General features: G+C 39.1%; 1 pseudogene; it reads right to left on the bottom strand.

Moving 5' to 3' along the window:
* LOC115837574 overlaps positions 1-16,357 on the bottom strand; it is a 56,959-nt pseudogene extending 40,602 nt beyond the window's left edge.
* Between the last annotated feature and the right edge of the window lie 5,337 nt (positions 16,358-21,694).

The following is a 21,694-nucleotide window of genomic DNA, read 5'->3' as shown; positions in this document are numbered from 1 at the left end:
GTACATCAACTGTCCTCTCTTTCTCCTATTTGAGCACTTGGAGTTTGAATACTCCATCTAAGATTCTATAACAGGACATCCAAATTCCAGGTTACCAGATTAAGACAAACCCTAAACAACTTATTATTTAATCGGTGACACAGAGGCAATTTCTTGTCCATCAATAGCTCAGTCACTAGCAATTAGAGATAAACATATAGGAGCATAGGAGAGAAGATAAATGCATTTTTGGACTTGTAGTCACAGAATTTCATTAATCATAATCCTTTTTTCTCATAAAATACTGTCATTTTTAATTTATTGACTTAACTTTCTTAAATAATATAAAATATTGGCAGTAGCTTACATGTGCTTATGTGCCCCTTCTGCATCCTGTCCTTTAGTGAACCCCACCCACTCTCCTGATTCAAGTGTATATCATTTATTCACTTTTCAACATGTAGTTTCACCATCTATATTCCTGAAAGATGTTTTAGGTTTTTTGTGCTTAGCTATTTTTAAACTTATACAAAAAATGTTATCCCAAATGCATTCTTCTTATTTTTTCCCACTCAATGTTCTGTTGCTAAGACATATGTTGTGGCCGCTGGAATTCCTCACAGATCTCTAACTACTGGGAGTGTAACTGACAAAAGCCCCACTTCTATGCTGTGTCCCTCACAGCATAGGACAACCCTTGCTGAGTTGTCCCAAGGCCGCATTCCTCACTGCTCCTGGGGCCCTGCTCCCAGCCAATGACTGAGTGTGGCAGAGGCATAGGGCAGCCCCATTCCTGGGAGAGATGGGGCTCCCTGACACCTGATGGCTTAAGGACACCTCGGTGGCGTGGCCAAGTCTTTCTTAGACCTAACAGCAATGTAGTTCACTTCCATCCCACCTTCTTTTCCTCTTGCCTAAATCTAGGTCAGACTTGCATGGTAGTCTGACGGCTCCCCCACCCTTCCCAGGCTCCTTCTCCATTTTCTCTCATAGTCATTGCCCTTAAAAATTTTTCTATGTTTAATCTCACCTTGTCATCTTCTTCTCAGAAACCTGGACAAAAGCAACATTCACATGTTGCATATAACTGAAATTCATTGTTTTGACTGCTGCATAATATTTAATTATGTGAATATACCAAGAAAATGGATAAATACATCATGGTATACTTATATATAGTCATGTACTGCATAACGACATTTTGGTCAACAATAAACCTCATATACAACAGTGGTCCCATAAGGTTATAATGGAGCTCAAAAATTCCTGTTGCATAGTGATTTGTGGTAGCCATGGTAGCGCTATAGCACAATGCATTACCTGTGTTTCTGGTGATGCTGGTGTAAACAAACCTACTGTGCTGCCAGTCATGTAAAAGTGTTGCACAGGCCGGGCATCCTGGCTCATTCCTGGAATCCCAGCACTTTGGGTGGTCGAGGCAGGCAGATAGCTTGAGCTCAGGAGCTTGAGATAAGCCTGGGCAACAGAGTGAAACCTCATCTCTATCAAAAATGCAAAAATTAGCTGGGCATGGTCATGTGTGCCTATAGTCCCAGTTGCTCAGGAGGCTGATGTGGGAGGATCACTTGAGCCTGGGAGGTAGAGGCTACAGTGAGCTGAGATCATGCCACTGCACTCCAGCCTGGGTGACAGAGTGACACCCTGTCTCAAAAAAATTTTTTAATAAAAATAAAAATATGAAAGTGTAACACATACAATTATGTATGGTATGTATTACTTGATAATAAATGACTGTTACTGGTTTATGTATTTACTATATTTTTAATCTGTATTTTATAATATACTCTTTCTACTTGTTAAAACAAATGTTAGCTGTAAAACAACCTCAGGCAAGTCCTTCGGGAGGTATTCCAAAAGAAGGGATTGTTACCATAAGAGATGACAGCTCCATGCATATTATTGCCCCTGAAGACCTGCCAGTGGGATGAGATATGCGGGCGGAAGACTGTGATATTGATGATCCTGACTCTGCCTGGTCCTACACTAATGTGTGTGTTTCTGTTTTAGTTTTAAAAAAAAACTGTCAATTTTTTAAAAAAACAAAACATTTAAGAAGTAAAAAATAAAAATAAAAACAGAAAAAATTATAGTATAATGATATAAAGAAAGAAAATATTTTTTGTACAGCAGTATAATGTGTTTGTGTTTCAAGCTAAGTGTTATTATAAGAGTCCAAAAGTTTTTTAAAAATTTAAAAGTTTATAAAGTAAAAAAAAATTACTGTAAGCTAAGGTTAATTTATTGTTGAAGAAAGAAATGTACTTTTTATCAATTTAGTGTAGCCTAAGAGTACAGTGTTTATAAAGTCTAGAGTAGTGTACGCTAATGTCCTAGGCCTTCACATTCACTCACCATTCACTCACTCACTCACTCACCCAGGGCAACTTCTATTCCTTCCTGCAAGTTCCATTCATGGAAAGTGTCCTATATGGGTGTACCATTTTTTATTAGACCATATTTTCACTGTAGCTTTTTATGTTTAGATACACAAATATTAATACTTACCATTGTGTTACAGTTGTCTACAGGATTCAACACAGTAACATGCATATAGTTTGTAACCTAGGAGCAATAGGCTATTCCATGTAGCTAGATGTGTAGCAGGCTATAGCATTTAGCTTTGTGTAAGTACACTCTATGATGTTCACACAATGAACAAATTGCCTAAGTATGCATTTTTCAGAAAATATCCCTGTCGTGAAGAAATGCATGACTGTAACTGAATATTTAGCTTGTTTCCAGATTTTACGATTTTGAAGAGTGCTGCTTTTAACATCCTTGTACATGCTCAACAAGTTGTCTTAGATATATATCTGGAAATTTATGCATATATTATCTATTAAATATATGTACATATTTCCAGATACATATCTTTTATATATTAGATAAATATATGATACATAATATTACATACATTTAAAATATAAATATATTTCCAGGTATATATCTTATATATATGATATGCTTATATATCCAGATATATATCTAAGATTGTATCTATATATTTATATATCTTACATATATCTAAATATATATGTAAGACAAATATCCAGATATATATATCTGGAAACTACTACTTTTTTTGTTGTTGTTGTTCTGGGGCCCAAGCTGGAGTGCAATGGCATGATCTCAGCTCACTGTAATCTCCACCTCCTGGGTTCAAGCAATTCTCCTGCTTCAGCCTCCCAAGTACCTGGGATTACAGGTGTGCGCCACCACACCCGGCTAATTTTTGTATTTTTTAGTAGAGATGGGGTTTCACCATGGTGGCCAGGCTGGTCTCAAACTCCTGACCTTGTGATCTGCCCACCTTGGCCTCCCAAAGTGCTGGGATTACAGGTGTGAGCCACTGCACCCGGCCATGAAGCTACTGCTTTTTAAAGAGCTTGTACATGTTTGTATTTCTACCAGCAAAGTACAGAAGATTTTGTGGTTCCATATCCTTTCCAATGCTTAATATAGTTGTGCTTTTTTATTTTTGCTAATTAAATGGGTATAAAATATATCTCACTGTGGACTTGACTGGTAATTCCCTCTGACTGAACATCTTTTTATGTTTATTTCCTCTTCTGTAAAATGCCTATGTATGGCTTTTGCTATTTTTCTTTTGGAATGTCTGTTGTTTCTGACAGCTTTGAAGGAGTTTTTAATATGATCCTGATATAAATTCATCATCAGTTACATGTATTGAAAATATCTTTTTCTAATCCAATTTGTAAGTTGTCTTTCACATTCATAAGGTTTCTGTTGATGAACAGAAGTTTTTAATAGAATAACATTTATCAATTGTTAATTTTACGGTTAGCATTTTTGTTGCTAAATTTTTTCTTATCTCAAGATTAGAAGGATATTTACTTATCTTCTCTCCTTAAAAAAAGATAGAAGCTTAGCTTTTGTTATTTATCCCTGAGTAATCTGTAATTATTTTTGTGTGTGGTGTGAACTTAAGAACTAATTTCACTTTTTTCCTATAGCTATTCTTTGCCCAGGTTAATTTATTAAATTGTCTTTTTTCCCTACTGACCTTCCATACCAGCTCTCTCAAATATCAAAGTTCTATATATTCAAGGGTCTCTTTGTGGGATCTCTATTCTATTCCATTGACCAGTTTGTCTCTACACTAGTAACACCCTATCTTAATATAGCTGCTTATAAGTCTTGATATCTGGTAGTATAAGTCCATCTTTCTCATTCTTACTCCTTTAAATTTCTTGGCTAATTTTGATCCCTTTATTCTTCCACATAACTTTTTAAACCCTCTTTTAGATTACATTTTCTAGGTATTACTTGCTACTGTATAAGAATGCAATTGACTTTGTATTAATACAATTCTGGTGAAAATAATGATCAGGATAGCAACTATCTATTCAGTATTTCAGCTATCATTTACTGAGTACACATTCTCTGTTGGCTATGATGCTAAGTGCTTACGTACATTTTCCTCCTTTATTCTTAACACAGGCCTGTGAGTTTGAAAATAACTAGCAGATTAGAAAACCAAGGTACAGAGAAACGAAGTGCTTATCTAACATCATACAATTAGACTGTTTAGTAACTAGGATTCAATCTTAAACTATTCTGACTTTAAAGTGTTCACTCTTAATTTATGCAGATTATGACAGTGTCCTTAGCTTTCAGCAGAAACAATAATAACAAAACAAACATCGACCACTCAATCATTTCTCAGCATTTTCTATTCTCCCAATTAGAGCTTCCATATACATATGATATCTTAAATGTAGTTTACATTGACCATCTATACAAGGTGTGAAAAACTGGTTCTCTAAGAGTACAGTCTCCAATGCCTGTTTAATAGATCAGTCCTTGCATTCTTCACTGGCTACAGCCTCCACATATTTCAGTCTGTCCCTGTTACAATCAGGATCCCATGATTTAAGAGGGGTTAAGGAGAGGGCTGTGACTCCCAGAATCTGATTTCTTCTGAGAGAGAGTTGTTCTGCTTTGTTTATTTTTATGTGGTTTTACTGATCATATGTTAAACGCACACACAATTCAGCCAGCTTCGTGATTAGCAAGGGAATGCTTTTATTTGTGAGTGTGATATGCCCTCCACCCCAAAACTACATAGCAGAGGAAACACAAGGTCACACAAGATTTAAATCCTCCCTTAATAACAAGCCAGAATAGTAGACACATAATCATCCCTGAAACTTGCATTGCAAAACAATTTCACAGTGCATAACTAGCTAATTTAATCTTCCCTAAACCTTGGGAAGCAAACGGAGTAGGTGCTACTATGCCCGTTTTATTTTATTTTATTTTTTATTTTTTATTTTTTTTGAGACGGAGTCTTGCTCTGTCACCCAGGCTAGAGTGCAGTGGCGCAATCTCGGCTCACTGCAAGCTCCGCCTCCCGGGTTCCCGCCATTCTCCTGCCTCAGCCTCTCCGAGTAGCTGGGACTACAGGCGCCCGCCACCACGCCCGGCTAGTTTTTTGTATTTTTAGTAGAGACGGGGTTTCACCGTGGTCTCGATCTCCTGACCTCGTGATCCACCCGCCTCGGCCTCCCAAAGTGCTGGGATTACAGGCGTGAGCCACTGTGCCCAGCCCACTATGCCCATTTTATAAATGAAGAAAGTGACTTGTCCAAGGTCACAGTGCAGCTGACAAATAAGAGCTACAACTAGGTCCATGGAGACGGATTTTCAGTCCAGAGCTGCCTTCACCTCTTCTTGTTTCCTACCCTGAAGCTTTGACATTCCAAGGCACCCAGGGAAAGGCATTCCCTGACTCCTCAGATTTGCTGCTCCAAAAGAGGGTTAATTTCCTATTAAAGCAGAGAAGCAACTGAACAGGTGAGATAGCCCCCACCATCAGAATCCTGATAACCATTGGCTGTAACATTTTCTTGCTCAGTTTAAATTCAGATTTCTACTTTACAAGCATTATTTGAATCCAACAGCTCTAAAGTGGCAGAATTCCACCTGGTCTTCTCTAAGACCAGGGTTCTTTCCACTGTACTTTGGAAGAAGAGTGTCACATAGTAATACCTTTAGGATCCTCTGGCCCTGGGAAAAAACCTGGAAGTGCATTTGTCCCTGAGTGGTCCTAAGTGCCTTCTGGATTTGTGAGTGAGATGCTCCCCCTTGCTCCATCACCAGACCTTCTGCACCCCATAGTGATAAACAGCCTTCCCTTCTATGTCAACCCACGGCCGTGTGGAATCAGCTTCCCAGATGGGATAGTGTCCTAATCCAGGACTTCTAGCTCTCTCTTGAGGCAGGATTCAGTAAACATGTATATTTTATTTCAGTATTTTTCTATGTGTTTATATATGTACATTTGACTCTTGGACAATGAGGGAGTTAGGGGTGCCAACCTCCCACACAGTCAAAAATATGCTATTACTTTTTTTTTCTTTTTTTTGTAGGCAGAGTCTCACTCTGTCACCCAGGCTGGAGTGCAGTGGTACGATCTCTGCTCCCTACAACCTCCACCTCCCGGCTTCAAGCCTTCAAGCCATCCTCCTGCCTCAGCCTGCCTAGTAGCTGGGACTACAGGTGCATGCCACATGCCTGGCTAATGTTTGTATTTTTAGTAGAGATGGGGTTTCACCATGTTGGCCAGACTGGTCTTGAACTCCTGATCTCAGGTGATCCTCCTGCCTCGGCCTTCCAAAGTGCTGGGATTACAGGCGTGAGCCACCATACCCGGCCTGCTATAACTTTTGATTCTCCAAAAACATAACTACTATAGCCTACTGTTTACCAGAAGCCTTACCAAACACAAGAACAGTGATTAATACACATTTTGTATGTTATGTATATTATCTACTGTACTGTTATAATAAAGCAAGCTAAAGAAAAGAAAATGTTATTAGGAAACTCATAAGGAAAATACATTTACAGTACTTATTTATCGATATCATTAAATTTAAGTCATCTGTTTACAAGCTGAATCATCTCTCTGAAAGGGTGGCAATCGCAGCTGCATACCTCAATCTACGGTACATTATCAAGCAATTCAACTTTTTCTTGTAATGTTATGACTTTTCTCTGCTTCTTGGGAGCACTTCCAGCATCACTAGTGGCACTTCTTATAGGTCCCATGGTGTTATTCAAGGTTTATAATATTGACTACACATGATGAAAAATATGTAAGAACCAAACCACAAGAGATCACTTTTTACTGCAATATGCAATTTACCAGAAAGACCAACTGCTCACATGGAGATTTTTAGGGTCACACTTCATTTTTAGTGGATACTCACAACCCTTGAGCTCACAGCAATAGCAACAGAAAGTGGCTACTAAATTATTATGGTAGTACAGTATTACTAAGTTAATTTTATACAGTTATTATTTAATACTGCATCTTCATGTTTGTTTACATTTTTCTCAACTGGGAATGATACCATGTACTATCTCTAAGTGTTTGTGTATACATTTTGATACATTTTAACTTCTATAATAGACCTGTGTATATTTTATGGTGGTAAATTACACAGTAGACTAGTATCAACATATATTTTCTACATTCATAACATACTTTTTTTTTTTTTGAGATGGAATCTTGCTCTATTGCCCAGGCTGGAGTACAGTGGTGTGATCTCGGCTCACTGCAACCTCTGCCTCTCAGGTTCAAGCAATTCTCGTGCCTCAGCCTCCCGAGTAGCTGGAACTATAGGCATGTGCCACCACACTCAGCTAATTTTTTGTATTTTTAGTGGAGACGGGGTTTCACCGTGTTAGCCAGGATGGGATTGCAGGCATGAGCCACTGCACCCGGCTGATGCCTGTAATCCCAGCACTTTGGGAGGCCGAGGCAGGTGGATCACTTGAGGCCAGGAGTTCGAGACCAGCCTGGTCAACATGGTGAAACTCCGTCTCTACTAAAAATACAAAAATTAGCTGGACGTGGTGACAGGCGCCTGTAATTCCAGCTACTTGGGAGGCTGAGGCAGGAGAATTGCTTGAACCTGGTATACGCAGGTTGTAGTGAGCCAGAATGGTGCCACTGCCCTCCAGCCTGGGCAACAGAGTGAGACTTCGTCTCAAAAAAAAAAAGAAAAAAGAAAAAAATCTGAATGTAAGTGGACCAGGGCAGTTCAAACCAGCATTGTTCAAGGATCAACTGTATTCTGTTTCATTACCTAGTGAAATAATAAAGTTTTGTATCCTTTTCAATTAATATATTTTGGGCATTTTTGAGGTCTTTAAAGTTTTTTCAAAACTGCCTTTTAAAAGCTGCAAAATATTTCACCATTTTGATATACAACAATTTATCCATGCAGTTGCACATCATTAGTCATTTAGGTCATTTTCCTTTTGGTTAAACATCTTTGTGCATAAAAATCTGTTCATACTTCTAATTGTTTTAGGATTCACACGTGTGGAATTCTTCATCAAAGAGTAAGAACACTTTGAAGATTTTTGATACAAGGTTGCCTAACTGCTTTTCAGAAATACCACACAAATTTACACACTCCCTCCACAATGCGGAAAAATGCTGCTCTTACCAGATTTTGAGTCATGTCATTTTCCAAACACTTTGTTATTTCTATAGGTTTTTAAGTGGTATCTTGAGGTTATTTTATTTGGTTGAATACTTGTGAGGTTAGCTTTTTTCCTCTGGTCTGTTAGTCATTTATATTATCCTTCAGCTACTTTTTAAAAAATGTGATCTTAGCATTCTTCCTCACTTCTTTAGTTATTAGGGATATAAATCCTTTTTCTGAATTATTTGTAATAAATGCTTTCCACATGATTGTTGTAAGGTTTTTAAGTATTGTAATGACTTTTTTGAAGTACTTAAGTTTAGTATTTTCATTAAGGAAATGATTACTCTTTTCTGACTTCCTTTGTTGGTTATCTGTTCAAAAAACCCTTTCCTACTTAAAGTTCTAACAAATATTCATCTCAGTATTTTCAAGTTTTGGTTTCACTTAAAATTTTCTCTTTTATACACTTGGGTTTATTTTGATATATAGTGTGTGAGGCTATACATTTTTTCTTTGTTTGCAAATAGCCAGATTTTTCAACAGATTGCATGGATGGTGTCTCGATGTTAAATTGGACAACATTTTTTAAAAAGGCAATGAGAAGATTTGGTGCTGGAGAAATTCATTCATAAGCCTGGCATATTCAGAACACTGGTGAATTGTTGGGTGAGTACCAAGAAAGTTGTCAGGATAGACAAGTATTCAACAGCCACTGGGAAGGTTCTAAACTGTGCCCCCTTTCCCCTTCTCCATAATAAAGGGTTCTCCCTTTACCAAAATGAACTGTCCTAAATTTAAGTAGCCAAAAGTCAGAGCAGACCCAGAATTGTTTCTTGGTGTAAAGGCCTCAGTCAACCACCAGAAAATGAGATATTCACAGATCGAGTTGACAAGGGATGCCAGAAGGGACAGGAGGTACAACTGTCAGATAGATTGGTCTTGTTGGCCACCCAGCTGTTTGTGCCACTTGCATATTCTCCCACAGCACTCTCTGCATGTCTCCAGCACATTACAACGTCGTTTTCTAATTTTGTGTTATGTGTCTTTTTCTTTTCCTCTATCCTGCTCCTTGCTTTAAAAAAATTAATGGATAGTAGCTAATTTTCTCATTTGAAAACAAATACACTTTATGCAGTTTACTAAATGTTATTATACCTCCATTTGATAAATGTGAAAACTCATTTAACACACACCTAAAACAAGACATAAAATGTTGCCATTATTCTAGAAAATTGCTTGTCCCTTTTGTAGTCATCATCCCCTGCCCAGTCCTGAGGTAACCACTATTACAATTTCTGTACCCACAGAAACTACAGACAAGTTTTGGTTGTTCTTGAACTTCATAGTAATTGAATTTTAAAGTATATATTCCTTTGTCTCTTAATTCCTTCATTTACCCTATAATATTTCAGAATCATTCATGTCTATTCCTTTTTGTTGCTGAGCAGATTCCAGCAGCTCACTTGCCGACAGGAGTTCGAGATCAGCCTGGCCAACGTGGTGAAACCCTGTTTCTACTAAAAACACACAAAAATTAGCCGGGCGTGGTGGCATGCACCTGCAATCCCAGCTACTCGGGAGGCTGAGGCAGGAGAATCACTTGAACCCAGAAGGCAGAGGTTGCAGTGAGCCAAGATCGTGCCATTGCACTCCAGCCTGGGCAACAGAGCGAGACTCTGTCTCAAAAAAAAAAAAAAAAAAAAAAAAAAAAGATGAAACTTACAGTGAGACTTAAAATTGGGTCATGTAAATCCTCCAACTATTTTATTTTTAACAAAAAATCAATTTCTACCAAAAAAAAAAGCCTGCTGGGAATTTGATTGCGATTGCATTTAATCTATGGATTGAATTTCTGAGAATCAGCATCTGTACAATACTGATTTTAAGCATGGCATCTCTCTATTAGGTCTTAATCACCCTCAACAATGTTTTACGGTTTCAAGCGTAGAAGTCTTGTGTATCTCTTTTTTAAAAAATTTGAAGGTATTTGTTATACTAATACTGTTATAAATAATGATTTTTTTCCAATTGTATGTTGATAGTATATAAAAATAAAATAAAAATTTTCTGTATTAACGTTGTATCTTAAACCTTGCTGAGTTTACTTATTAGATTTAGTAGGATTTGGGAGTAGATTCCTTTCAAGCTTCTATCTGCAAAATCATGTCATTGTAGGGAAAGATAATTTTACTTCTTTCTCAGTCTTTATGACTTCTATCTTTTCATATCTAATGGCAAGACCTCAAGTACAATGTTGAATAGCAGCATGAGAGTGGACATCCTTACCTTGTTTTTGACCTTAGAGAGAAAGTGTTCCATATCTATCATTAAATATGATGTTATCTGTAAGTTTTTATAGATGCATTTTATCAAATTGAGGAAATTCTGTTCTATTACTTGTTTGTCTAGAGGTTTTATCACGGAATAGTGTTGAAATTTTCAGAATCTTTTCTTGGATCTACTGAGATGTTTGTACTTTTTTATACTGTTAGTGGGATGAATCACACTGATTGTTTTTCTCATATGTTAACTGATCTTGCATTTTTTGTGATAAAACCCACTTAGCCATGATGTTATATTTTTAATATATAGATGGATCTAATTTGCTAATATTTTGTTAAAAAATTTTGCATCTCTGTTCATGAGAAATATTGGTCTGTAATTTTCATTTCTTGTAGTGTATTTGTTAGGTTTCGGTATTATGAATATGTCAGCTTCCAAAAAGGGTTGAGAGGTGGTCCTTCCTCCTGTTTCTATAAGAGATTGTTTAAGATTGGTATTATTCCTTTCTTTGATAGACTTCACCATTAAAGCTATCTGGGCCAGATATGTTCTTTGTGAAAAAAATGTAATTGTGAATTTAGCTTCTTTAACACATATTCAGGTTACTTATTTCTTCTTTTGTCCAGTTATGAAAAGTCCTGTTTTTCAAAGGATTTACCTATTTACATGGTCAAACATGTTGGCATAAATTTGTTTACAGTACCCTCTCATCATCCTTTTAATGTCTGTAGGATTTGTGGGAATATCCTTTCTTTTCTCTTTATATTGGTAATTCACATTTTCTCTCTTTTTTTGTTTCTTCCTTCTTCAGTTTAACTAGGAGCTTATCAATTTTATTGATCTTTTCCAAAATCGGTTTTTGGCTATGTTGATTTTCTCTATTGTTGTCTGTTTTCTATTGAATTGATTTCCACTCCTGTCTTCATCTCCTTCCTTCTATTTTGGACTTACTATACTGTTCTTTTTCTAGCTTCTTGTTTTTTTGAGATGGAGTCTGTTGCCCAGGCTGGAGTGCAGTGGCATGATCTTGGCTCACTGCAACCTCCGCCTCCCAGGTTCAAACTATTCTCCTTCTTCAGCCTCCTGAGTAGCTGGGATGACAGGCATGCACCACCATGCCTGGCTAATTTTGTATTTTTAGTAGAGACAGGGTTTCTCCATGTTGGTCAGGCTGGTCTCGAACTCCTGACCTCAGACCTCAGGTGATCCACCCGCCTTGGCCTCCCAAAGTGCTGGGATTATAGGCATGAGCCACAGCGCCCAGCCTTTTTCTAGCTTCTTAATGTGGAAGCTTAGCTCCTTGATTTCAGCACTTTCTTATTTTCTAATACAAGCACTGAAACTCTAAATTGTATTCTTAGTGTCACATAAGCTGCATCTCACAAATTTTGATATGCTATGCTTACCATTCAGTAAAAGTTATCTAATTTTCCTAGAGTTTTTCTTTAGAAGTATATTGCTTAATTTCCAAATGTTTAAATATTTGCTAGATATCTTTTTGGTATTGTTTAATAATTCAATTGTAATGTGGTCAGAAAATATAATCTGTATGGTTTTTATGTTACCCAAAGTTTTCTTGGTGTTACCATGGGAATGAAGATCTACTAGAATCTTTTACTTGCTAACCAGAAACAGCTCTTCTACTCCCTTTACTCCAACTAACTTAGCCTCTTCAAGGCAGGAATGATATCTTGCTAGTTTCTCTATGACAGTGCTTGCCACTTAACAGAAATTCAATAAATGTAAGAATTTATTTATTTATGCTCAAAATTGAACAAAAGGAGGCTTATGACTAAAACACGGACTTGCCCTCAAGTATTTCATGGTGTAAGATGAAGGCAATGTGTAAACACACGTTTCCCTACCATTTTTAAAGGAACTGTAGAAACGCAGAAGAAAGGTGTGAAATCTAAAAATGGAATCTGAACAATATGATTGAAATGTATCTCAATTTGTAGTGATATAGTAACTATCATTTTCATTGTGCTTTACTGTTTATAATTTATAAGCCTTTTCTTAAGGAAAGGAAGGAATAATATAGAATGATCCATGTGATTTTTAGGAACTCCACTATTGAGTTCATAAATTGAATTAACTTAAACAAAAGAAGGAAAGATGGGTGCAAAACCAAGAGCAAATATAAAAGAATCTATTAAGAAAATGAATGCTATCGGGAAAGGTGAAGTGGGAAAGGATGATGATGATGGTGCTGATAATAATACCTAACGTTTATTGAGTAATTAAGGTTTTGTAGGCATGGTGCTAAGCAGCTTATGCTCCAACAACCCTACAGCATTACACTTACCTTACAGAGGAGGAAACTGAGACTTAGGTTAGTTGACTTGCCCAAGATTATGCAGTTAAAAAGTAAAGAAGTCAGGATTGGATTTGTGAAAAAATTGAGGAGTGTTCCTTATTCACTGGGACTTTTCACAGATGGGGGCCTGGGCCCTGACAGGTAAGAGATAGGTTTTACACTCATATTTTGACTGTTTTTCCAGAAGTAGAGTCAGCAAGGGATTTTTCAACATACACAATATACTGTCAAATACCAGTATGTGTGTGTGTTGGGGTGGATCAGGGAGCAGCCAGTTTTCAAAGGGCAAACTGAAAATTAAAGTTTGAGACAGAGCTAACGTAGACTGAGAGGGGATGGACAAGGGACTGATGAGAAGAGCAGAACCAAATGGGGACACGACCGAGGAAGAAACCAGAAGGTGATAACAGACCACCAGTATTCTGCCCTGAGCATGTGCCAAGCACTGTGCATGGCACTTGTAGAGTCATTATATCATGTGATACTCACAACCACTCATGAGATAATTACTGTTGTCCCTCTCTTAGAGATTAGCCCAAGGTCACATATATAGGATGTAGCGGCATTAGGTGAACTTAGAATTCCAAGATCTTAAACACTGTTTCTCTCCAATGGTGGCTGGATGTTATAGACCAGGACCCAAAGATGGGACATGGGGGTGGGGGACAGTTAGGAAAGGAACCTAGTGACTGGGACTGATTCCCCCTTGTTTAGCCAGGTGCCATTGCAGCCTGGCTTATATTGATCCACCTAACCGTTTGTTGATACTGCTCCCAGGACTTCTAAAAGGCACCTGTACTTTTAAGGCAAAACATAAAGGGACTTTAAGTTATCTTTGGCACAGGATGAAAAATATGTCCATTGCTTGAGATCAATATTGTAATTGGCACAATATTAACAGATGGCAGAAAACAGATTCTTTCAGTATTTATGTCCCTTCCATAATTCCTATCAAGGAAAGCAACTTCATGTTGGAAAAGGTTCCCACAGATATTGGTGACAGATAATGGAAGCCCAAGGGAGAAGGTTCTGAATGAATGCTTGGTGCCCAGGGGCCTGGCCAGACGAGTTATATTCCAGGAGACTTGCTGTCTGCCTTGAAGCACTGAGACTTTGAGGAAAGGTGCTGGAAGCCCAGCCATGGGAAAAAGTGGAAATTTTTGACCTTTTAAGTAAAGGTCAGGCAGTTTGGATGATCTTTTTCTGGTGAGCTGGATGCTGTTCCGAGGTGAGAGGCAAGGAGTCAGTGAATTGTCACAGACCTGCCATGTTTCTTTCTGAGAGACTTGCTAGACTGGTTTTCCAGGTATTGTCTGGATGAAGTGCATTTGGATTGCAGCATGCATTTGACAGATAAAGTCTCTATCTTTGAAAATGAGATACACCCATGGACAAGGGCTGATGGCAACCAAGTCAGGTAGATGAGTAACTGATTGGATTCAGAGTACTAATGAATGAGTTGATGTGGATCTAGAGAAAGGGTCTTTCACACCACAGTTTTCTGGCTTCCGTCTTGCCTTGTTAGGCATTTTTATTAATGTCTTGGATGAAGACATTGATGGCCCAGTGATAAAATTTGTGGGTGACACAAAGCTGGAAGGGATAGCTAATACATTGGATAGTAGAATTGCAATGCAGAAAAGATTTGACAGGCTGAAACAATGGACCAGATCTAACAAGATTATGTTTAATGGGGATAAATGTAAAGTCTTAACATTTGGTTAAAATAAACAAGCAAATAAGATGGAATAAGCAGCAGATGGAAAAGATGTGGTTTGATAGGAGCCTGTGTGAAAATAATAGAGATGTTTCAGCTGATTATAAGCCCAAAATGAATCACTAGTACACTGTAAGCTCAGGCTGTAATAGAAATGTGGAGTACACTATAAGGAAGGCAGCAATCCTTTCATAGTCCAAAATAACGGCTCATATTTACAGAGTGAGTTCTGTGTGGCAAATATATTTATATGGATTCTCTCAGTTATTCTCAAAGTTATTCTCTCAGTTATACTCAAAGTTATTGGCCTTTGAGTAGGACACTGGAGCTCAGAGAGATTAAGTTACCTGTCCAAAGTCATATTACTAGAGCCAGGATATGGACATATGTGTTCTGACTGCACACAGGTGCTCTGTCCTGGAAGGCAGAGCCATGGCCAGTGAGGTGAATAGACAAGGAGGTACATTTGGGTTCCAACAAGACTGAACTTTCTAATAATGAGAGCACTCTGACAATGGACTGTTGTCTCACAAGGGAATGAGGCCCTGTCAAGAGATGGCCTTAAGCACAGGCAGATTGATCACGTGCCAGCCACAAACACTGGACCAGGTAACTGTTGAGTTCTCATCCTACTAAGGGTTGTTGAGCTTCTAGACAGATCCTAACATCTGGAGTGCAGAGTCTGGGCATTTTTAGGTATAAGGGAAATTCCCAGGAGGTTTTCCATTTATTGCATTTCAACAATGAGCTTTAATAACCTGCTCTCTTCATAGAATTGTTTATTTGGTTTTTAATTTTTATTCCTTAGGGATTTTTGAGTTATGTGCTAGCCTTTACCCATATAACAAAAGCCCCTAGAAAGCTGCCTCAGACCCACTGTGGAAGGATTAAAGGAACAAAGAAGAAAAAGAAACAAGCACATATAATGTTTTCAACTTCATTGTAGTATCTGTGTCCTCTCACTGTCAACAGATACCACATTTTGATACTGTCAGGATTTTACATACATGTAACAGTCTTTCACTCCATCCTCCTTATCCCAAGGCTGGCCTTTCTAAATTATTTTTTCTATTCTGCAGTGGTCTAGTGAAAGAGAGACCTATAACATTAATAGTTGGAATTAGAAGGAGACGATAGTAGGGTAAATAGGTTAAAAGCAAGGAGCTGAGAACATATTCAATCAGGAGTTACTTTACGTGATCCATAATACATGGACTTCGGTTCATCCACTTTGATTGCTGAGAGACCTCCGTCTTCTCACTTTCAAAATTCTAGAGTATTTTAATCTTTGTTTTGGATAATTAGGATTTGTGGACTTGTGGCCCCATATATAAGATGTTTATAAATTATAGCTTCCCATGTTAAGGGAAGAAACAATGACCCAGCAGTGAGGCTGACATTCTGTTATGCACCTAGCCAGCTAATCCATCTGAACAGCTCCTATCACTCACCCAGTGGTTGAGAAAGCCGGCACTGCCCAGTATAATGAGACAATGTCAGGCATTGTAAGTAAATACGCTTGGGCCTGCACTCAACAGTCTCATGCTGCAGTCGCATTTTCAAGGAAGCCCACACCATCTTAATCATGCCTGCCAGGGAAGAAATTCTCTTTTCTCTGTGTTTTCTTTTCCCCAAGACATATTTCCCCTGTATCATTTAAACATATTAAATCACTCTTAGTACACAGAGTGGGCATCATGTTAGCATAAGATCTAATCAGAGCGAGTCTGCTGGTCTCCAAAGGCTTTATTCTTTTTGTCTCTTTCCTCTGTTTTCTTGTTAGACTGAAGAGCCTTTTTTGACATCCTCATTTGTTCTGCTGTGTAATAGCATGGGATCTTTCAGAGCTGTCGACATCTGCTCCACTCTAGAGAGCTGCAGAACCAAGCCAGCAGAGCAATAATAATTATGCCCGAATGGACTGAAAAGGATGCAAGAGATGAGAAGGAAGACAAGGAAAAATACACCCAGTGCGATGATGTTCTAACCTGTAAGTGGGTGTGTGTGTGAGTATGCATGTGCTGAAGCCATACGCTTATGTGTGCATTGAGGACACAAATCATTTTCCTGAGAACAGACTAGAATTCAATCAGACTCAGACTTTTCCAAAGTCCCCAGTCCTTGCTCCTTCCCCCAGACGGCCATGCTCAATGTGGGTGCAGCTTTCTGCATGTACAATGGTAGTTTGCAGAACACTGGGGAGAAGGAACTTTCTCCTCTTTCCCTTACTCTTATATCTAGTGGGGTAACAAAGGCTGCAGATGTGTCTTCCTCCCTAGATACTACTCTCTGGGGATAAATGAGGCTCCTTGGGAAGATGCTGTAAGTCTTCCTGATTGTCAAGATACTAGTTATTAAATAACTGGTATGCTGCCCTTACGCTAATATTAAAAATAACAACTGGCATCTACTGGGTGCTTAGTATTTGCCAGGCATTGTGTAGGCCGTTCATATGCACTATCACTCATCCTTAAAGAACTTTATGAATGGGCACAGCGGCTCACCCCTGTAATCCCAACTTTGGAAGGCTGAGGTGGGAGGATGGAACCCAGGAGTTTGAGACCAGTCTGGGCAAAATAGGGAGACCCTATCTCTACAGAAAAATTAAAAATTAGTCGGATGGGCCGGGCATGGAGGCTCACGACTGTAATCCCAGGACTTTGGGAGGCCAAGGCCAGTGGATCACCTGAGGTTAGGTGTTCAAGACCAGCCTGGCCAACATGGTGAAACCCCCGTCTCTACTAAAGATACAAAAAATTAGCTGAGCATGGTGGTGGGTACCTGTAATCCCAGCTCCTCCAGAGGCTGAGGCAGGAGAATTGCTTGAACCTGGGAGGCAGAGGTTTCAGTGAGCTGAGATCGCACCACTACACTCTAGCCTGAGCTACAAGAGTGAAACTCTGTCTCAAAAAAAAAAAAAAAAAAAATAGTCGGATGTGGTGGCGTGTGCCTATGGTCCCAGTTACTCAGGAGGCTGAGGTGGGAGGATTGATTGAGCATGTGAGGTTGAAGCTGCATTTAGCCATGTTTATGCCACTGTGCTCCAGCTGGGATGACAGAGTGAGACCCTGTCTCAACAAACAAAAAAAGAACTTTACAAGGTAGGAGTTACTATGATCTTCACTTGCAGATGAAAAAATTAGGACTAGGCCATATTCCCAGAGGCCCTGCTGATGCATTAAGAGAGCCTGGTTTTTCAAGGCTGTGGTTACATGCGAACAAAAGAACTGGTCATGTCATTCATTTGCGATTCTTCAGCAAAGCAGCCAGTCTGCTCAGTGACATACTTAGCCAGTTCCAAGAAACGATTGTCAGTTCAACAAAGAACTAAAATTTAAAAAATAAAATAAAATCCCCAAAGCAGAGAGCCCAGTATTTTTTCATTCAGTTAACTGATTACTTTGCAGAATCCAAAACTGAGGTCTTGAGGTCATCAGGACCCAGGGTGAGTCCTGCCCCTGCTGTGAGTCTCAGGGCCCTGCTTGGTCTTGGAAGCCAATGTATCAAGGGTGGATTCTCGGCAAAGGTGTGAGGCAGATGAGACTTATCAACAGAGAACACATCCTTCCCTCCTGTGCCATCCACTTCCCCCAGCCTCATCCCCACTCTTGTCTCACTCCAGAACTTATTCAAAATGTGCTCTCCTGACATCCTTTACCTCTTCAGAGCTTTCTCCTCAAGGGGCCCAGATGACTAACTTACACTAAAGTGACCCGTCTTTTAAAAATTCATTTTAACCAGATAAACACCTTATTTAGGCCAAAGGAATGCTTCTCAAGTGGTGGCATTTTAAGGCTTCCTCAAGGTAACAAGATGGCTCAGGGTTGGAGAGAAAGTCTCCATGGCACTTTTATAATCATACCCCATGGAAAGAGAAAGGAGCCTTTTTCCATCAGTTTATATAGCTGGATCATGCTTGGAATGGAGTAGAAAGAGAAGGATACAGAACTTTACCTGGGCGTCAGACTGCTCCAGACTTGGGAATCTTGAGGTTTTCTGTGGGAAAGCACTTTTTCTCCCTTTCCTCCCTAAAATTTCACTGAGTGTTACTCTACATGTTACAATGTTAACTTTGCAAAGAGAGAAGAACTACCTGAACAATTGATGCTTGGGCAGAAGAAAAAGCAAGCAGGGATGACTCTTGGGAGGGAGAATAAAACCTAGAGCTAAAGAGAATAAAAAAAAAAAGCATGTGACACAATGTCTGCCAGCAGCTGTGCTGCCGAAAGTCACCCAACAGGAAGAGCAGGCAGCCAGCGAGATGGAAACTGCCAGTGCAATAAAGCATCAGTGAGAGTCAGGGCTGACTGGGGCTGCGGATAAAACTGGAGCACATCTGGGACCAAGGAATAGCATAGTCCCTCCCAGTGTGACTCGAGCATCGGCATACAAATTGTCAGGCCCAACTTGGGGCAAAATTAGCATCAGTCACCTGATAATAGTAATGGTTACCTCACCCTTACAGATGGTAGCTCATATGACTATAAGATGTTGACCAGTGAAATGCACTCAGCCAGCCAGGACTTGGGCTGGCACATGCCACATAATCTTTGTGGCTCTTGGTTTTTCATTCCAATAAAACTTTTTTGACCTCTGTAGAAAGCTGTAACCCATATAAAAGCTCTTATGAACATTTAGGAATTCATAAGATTTTTGAAAAATTCTACATTGCCTTCCTAAGTCCCCCATGTTCCTCAAGTGCCATCTTCAATTGATCTTCCCAGGTGAATTGGAACAATGTATCCAGAGCACCCCTCCTCTGGCCCCACTCTGAAGGATGGAGGTCTCTGAAATCTGTAGTGGGTGAGTGGACTTGTAGTCCTTACCGGGAGGTGTACAGATGTGCACAGAGAGCTGGCCTCTGAGAGCATCCCTTGCAGCTAAAGGCCACTGCCTGGCTCAAGTCCATCCACATCAGCAAATCTGCATGTTGTAGTTCTACAGAGACTGCTGCTCTTGATCTAATTAATAGTTTGTTTGTTTGCATAATTTTCCACAGGAAGGACTATTAGCACATCAAAAGGATGTTAAAAGTATCCTCGGTAATGATAGAGTAAATACAAACCTAGTTTATCACGTTGTCAGTTTTAACAAACACCACTCTGATGTGCTAACCTTTTCCCAAGAGGTGCTCCTCTTAAGTCAATAGCCAGCAACAGGCCCAGTCTGTGAACTAGTTGATGGTGAAAAACCAAAACAATTTCTATAATGATATATATTTTTTAAATTCCAAAATATCTGAAAAATGCTGGAGGCATGTGTTTTACTTTTCCTTCTTCCCTCCTCTGATTTAAAAGCTTTTGTAGAAAACCTGAGGGACTGATGGCACTTTTCTTCACACCTCAAGGGAGCAGTTTGAAAAATGTTTTCAGAACACTTATTTTCATAACACTCCAGGGAAAGAAAGAAAGGTGGGTCATTTACATAAAGTTAAGGATTTCTGTATACCCCATTTCTGTCCTTCCTCTCAAAGAAAAGAGAGGGGGAACACCAAATCTCCTTGAAACTTTAAGAGTCCTCTGAGGTTTAACTCAAGAAAGAAAATGCCTCTGAAGGCAGAGAGCAGAGAATGAGAGTATGACCAAGTGCCTCAGCTGTCCAAAACACCTCAAGGTGCAGGTTAAACCCAGTAACGGTGATCCTATCACGTACACATTGGGATGGGATTGGCAAAGGCTCCTTCTGTATGGAAAGTATACTCAGTAAAATCACTCAGGCCTTTCAGTGGGAAGTTTGGCAGCTAAGGCCTGTGGAATGTTTTCAGTAACTAAAATTTAACTCCCTTAGCTTAAACAAATTATTTATTTAGTCACCTGCATACTACATTCAGGCTCATTTTCTCAGGCAGAAGATTCTGAACATAATTTTAACTTCTTTTTTATGGTTATTGATTGGCATGAGACTTGTCTTATTACCTAGAGGCTGGAGAAATAAGTTCAGAAATTAACAAAATATCACTGAGGCAACTAGAATGACTTCTGAAGTAAAAGGATACATAGGATCTGTTTCCATTACTCCTTCTTATGAGGAGTCTGATTATGTCTGTCATTTTCCTCCGCCAGGAAGCCCATGTGCCTCAGGAGAATCTATCTCGAGCCCTTCTTCCCACCGAGACTGTATTCCAGGGGAGGGCCTGATTCGGTCATCGCAGTGCTTTGTCTGTGGTTGGTTGAGAAATGATCATGTGGAAAAAAAAAAAAAAAGAAGAACAGAAATGATCATGTGATACGTGATACTTTGGGCCAATGAGGCAAAAGGAAAGGTTTTCTAGGAGCCTCTGGGGAAAATCTCCTTGTTCATCAGGGACGACCATGGGAACAGTCTCTGAACTTTGCTATCCACAGATGTGAGGCCATCTACTACAGCTGCCTGGCTGAGGATGAAGCTGTGAGTTGGGAAAGGGATGAGCTAAGAGAACTACTGGGAAATGGGGCTGCAGCACGTGACTCCATCAATCTGAAAGCCTGAAATACCTCTGGACTTGAGCTTTGTGAGCCATCTATTATCTTATTTTAGAAGCCAGTTTGAATTTTCTGTTGCACACACATAAAGAAATCGTAACTAATACAAGTTGTCAACAACGAAGAACTTCTGCATAGTGCTAAAAATGAAAATTTTCAAAACTGCCTTTATAAAAAAAGAATGTAATATTGACAAATGGGTGAAAAGATGATCAACTGCATTGTAATAGAAGTAAGAGGACTTCCTCTAAAGTGTGAATGACTATATTATGAAACTGTTTAGCACTAAGCCTAAGAGACTGTCATATGTGGGGTAGTTTGAATAAGACCAAGAAAAATGATCTAAATTATTAGAAACAGAGATCTACCGTGGTTATACTTAAGCTTAGCATGGGACCCTTTGAAGAGAATAAGTATATACAACATGGTGTACAGTTTAAAACAGTCCTCAAGA

This window comes from Nomascus leucogenys, chromosome 12 (genome assembly GCF_006542625.1).
Source record: "Nomascus leucogenys isolate Asia chromosome 12, Asia_NLE_v1, whole genome shotgun sequence".
Taxonomy (NCBI): Eukaryota; Metazoa; Chordata; class Mammalia; order Primates; family Hylobatidae; genus Nomascus; species Nomascus leucogenys.
Note: the sequence above shows the minus strand (reverse complement) of the source record. Positions and strands in the feature narration are given on the sequence as shown.